The following is a 3,850-nucleotide window of genomic DNA, read 5'->3' on the forward strand; positions in this document are numbered from 1 at the left end:
TGTTTTTCTGTATGGAAACCTTGATCATGTAATTTACATGGATCAACCGAAAGGTTTTGAGAACAAAGAGCGCCCGGGTTATGTTTGCAAATTGAAGAAAGCATTGTATGGCCTAAAACAGTCATCAAGGGCATGGTTTGGGAAAATAGGAGAGTTCCTAGAACACTATGGTTTCGTGTCTACCGTAGCCGATACTAGCCTATTTGTTCGGTCCGAAAAAGACAAGGTGGCAATTGTCCAAGTGTATGTTGACGACTTGATTATCACGGGAAACTTAATTACCGTGATTGATCAGTTACAAGAAAATTTCTGTACCCGGTTTCACAAGAAAGACTTGGGAAGGTTAAGTCATTTTCTCGGATTGGAGTTAAAGTATCAACCGAATGGGGTTGTGTTACACCAACATAAGTATTCGGTTGAACTTTTAAGTAGGTTTGGCATGGCGAGTTGCAAACCGGCGATTACTCCAATGGAAACCAATTTAAAACTTTGAGCAGAGGAAGGAAAGGAGTTGACGGATACAACTATGTATCGAAAATTGGTGGGAAGCCTTATTTACTTAACACTTACTAGACCGGATATCACGTATGCGGTAGGAGTGTTAAGTCGGTTCATGCAGAATCCGAAGAAACCGCATCTTGATGCTGTTAGAAGGGTGTTACGGTACGTTAAAGGAACACCTAGCTTCGGAGTCATGTTTAAGAGGGAGTCAAGAATCGAATTGGTTGGGTATTGCGATGCTGATTATGCCCGAGACTTGACTACCAGGAGGTCGACAACAAGGTATGTGTTTTTGATTGGGTCAGGAGCAGTAACATGGAGCAGCAAAAGGCAACCAACAGTTTCGTTATCCACAACCGAAGCCGAGTATAGAGCAGCAGCAATGGCTGCTCAAGAGTGTGTGTGGTTGGTACAATTGTTGATAGACCTAAATCAGAGTGTCATCCCGAGTGTGAAAATTTATTGTGATAATATATCATCAATAATGTTAGCCGAGAATCCCATGTTTCACGCAAGAACGAAACACATAGAAGTTGACTATCACTTCATTAGAGAAAAGGTACTCAAGGGTGAAATCGAGTTGGAGTATGTTGATACAAACGATCAAGAAGCCGATATGTTCACTAAGCCGTTAACTAATGTAAAGATGGTGAAGTTTTGCAATGATCTCGGGATGACGAACACAAGTGTTGAGAGGGAGTGTTAAACGAGCAACACTTGTGGGCTAAAGGGTGGTTCGGTTTGATCTCAAAGGAGTGGATTGGAGGAGATCATAACTAAAGGGACTTAAAAGAAAACTAAGTCATACTTGGTGGCTAAGTTTCCTTAATGGATAAATCTTTTTAGTATCCATAATGGATAAGACTTTTTAGTATGGACAAGTCTTGCTAATATCCATAATGGATAAGTCTTTTTATAGATAAGTCTAGCTAGTAGATAAGTTTCCTTATTTCAATAGGATAAGGATAAGGATTAGTGTAAGTTTCAAAGTCTTACTAGATAAGTTTTTTAATTCCTTAAGTATTTGTTTGCCTATATAAGGCTTGTAAATATATATCAAGTGTGTCTTATATTGAATATAAGTTTGTCTTATATCTTTCTTTTCTTGTTTTCACATAATAAGAAAACGCTCGTGTGTTTGAGCAAATATTGTTCGATCGTGTATTGAGTCTTGGATTTGTTTACTGTTTCACTTGTTTAAAACATTTTAGTTATGTCTTCATTTTAAATTGTACATGCATTTGGCTATGAAGTTACACAATGCTGATATATGTTTTGGGTACGAAAAAATTCATTTTGTTATAAAAAGTAGATTGTTGTTATGACTTTTTTTTATATTGTGACACCGGTGCTAGAAACTTGCATTCATAAATGAATGCAAATATTGTACCTACAAAACTTGCATTCTCATTCAATCCCCCATGTTAAGTGAGTGGATGTTTTTATAATTTAGAGAGTGATTTAGGATGTTTTGAGTGAAGAGTTTTTATATTTTAGAAAACATAATGATTTTTCTGTATATTTGAAAAGCTACTGTTCACCCCCTATAATTTTTTAATATATTTTGAAAGTGGTTGTGGGTGAAAGGAAAAAAAATGGTAATGATAAAGGTATAAAAAGTATTATTTAATTGAAAATGAGAGAGAATATGTAGTGTGATTTAGTGTAATTTTGAATTTAAGGATATGATGTTAGATGGGAATGCTCTTACGCTTTTTATGAGAGTACACATAATTCTTTTTCAAAAATGTTGCATTGCGATAAATCCTTTTAATTAGTTTTGGTATGGTTTTTCTAGACCATTTCAAATATAGTGTTTATGTGGTTTCACGATTTGTTGATAATTGAACATCTGGCACGGCTGGGAAACACATGCACAAGAGATTGTGAAAAACCGTATTTTCTAACCATGAAAACACTATATATAAAGAGTCTCAAAAACCATACCAAAATGAAACGATAACAAAACCCCTTATTGAAAGAAGATGGAAAAAAAATGGTGTACACACTATGCTAACTAGTGAAACTTGCGTTTATCTATTATTATATATGTAATAGAATAGACAAATTGATTATAAACAAACAACCAAACAAACATTTAGTTAATTAATATATATATATATATATTGAACTCTTGTATCTTATGTGGGAGTATAAAGCTTGTCCTAGAAAATCTTCTATAGCAACTCTTCCAAGCAAATTAAGCTTCCATGGATGCTTCTTACACTCGGAGCCCGAATAACTCACCGGAATCATCCTTGTCCCATGATTCACTCCCTTTCAACCTCAACAACTCTCAAGATATGCTGCTTTGTGACATGCTTTCAGTAGCAGCAAAGGTGGATCTTGATCAATCATCAGAATCCAACTTCACAACCATCAAGGACAACAACAAACCAGTTAACCAATCAAAATCAAGCACCAACAAGTCATACCGCGGTGTGAGACGACGTCCATGGGGTAAGTTTGCAGCTGAGATTAGAGATTCCACGAGACATGGAGTCCGTGTTTGGCTAGGGACGTTTGATAGCGCGGAGGAGGCTGCCATGGCGTACGATGAAGCGGCTTTTATAATGAGAGGGTCCTTGGCAGTGTTGAATTTTCCTGTGGAGAGAGTGAAGGAGTCATTGAAGAAGATGAAATATGGTTTTGAAGACGGGTGTTCGCCCGTGGTTGTGCTCAAGAAACGACACCGTCAGCGGAGTAGAAGAGAAGATGAACGGGAGAATAAGAAGAAGACTGTAGTGTTGGAGGATTTGGGTGCTGATTATTTGGAACAATTGTTGACTCTATCCGAAAATGGTTCCATTAATTCATAATGTACGGCGGCGAAGCTTGAACTTTTGTATAAGAGGAGCTAAAGGTCACGAACCTGACCTCTCGGGTCCCTTCTATGCTTCGCCCTTCATAGTGTATGCATGTTTTTCTTTAGGTTAGTTTTTGAATAAAGATGTAAAAAAAATATGGTAATCTTTGTAAATCCCTTTTGGTAAATTAAATTTCATAAGTGGTTTGCTGAGTTTGCTGAATATCAGTTTCTATATGAGAAATTAATAAAGAAAAAATTAAAAAACTAGTTTGATTATTTTTGCTATAGGAAATCGATCACTAGAGAATAATCGTACTTTTGAATGTGTTAAGTTGGTAATATCAGGATAGGTTTGTGTAAATAGTTATGACTTATCCGACAAAAAGTTTGCGTAGAAATTACTTTTACTTTAATATTAAACTTTTTTTTTCTATCAAAATTTATAAATCCGTGTATTAGACTTTTAATCGTGTTTGTATTTTATTAATAGGGGTTGGTTGTCAACTTCTATAAGGTTTTGGAAACTTAATCTTTTTTTAT

The 3,850-nt window shown here is 35.8% G+C and overlaps 2 pseudogenes; both read left to right on the plus strand.

Annotated features, from left to right (window-relative positions):
- Positions 1–526: 526 nt before the first annotated feature.
- Positions 527–1,207, plus strand: LOC143540254 (secreted RxLR effector protein 161 pseudogene; annotated as a pseudogene).
- Positions 1,208–2,674: 1,467 nt separating this feature from the next.
- LOC143540236 (ethylene-response factor C3 pseudogene) lies at positions 2,675–3,346 on the plus strand (annotated as a pseudogene).
- The last annotated feature ends 504 nt before the right edge of the window (positions 3,347–3,850 follow it).

Source organism: Bidens hawaiensis, unplaced genomic scaffold (genome assembly GCF_021521415.1).
Source record: "Bidens hawaiensis isolate Kalapana, Puna unplaced genomic scaffold, B.hawaiensis_p1.1 tig00012184_1, whole genome shotgun sequence".
Classification (NCBI taxonomy): domain Eukaryota; kingdom Viridiplantae; phylum Streptophyta; class Magnoliopsida; order Asterales; family Asteraceae; genus Bidens; species Bidens hawaiensis.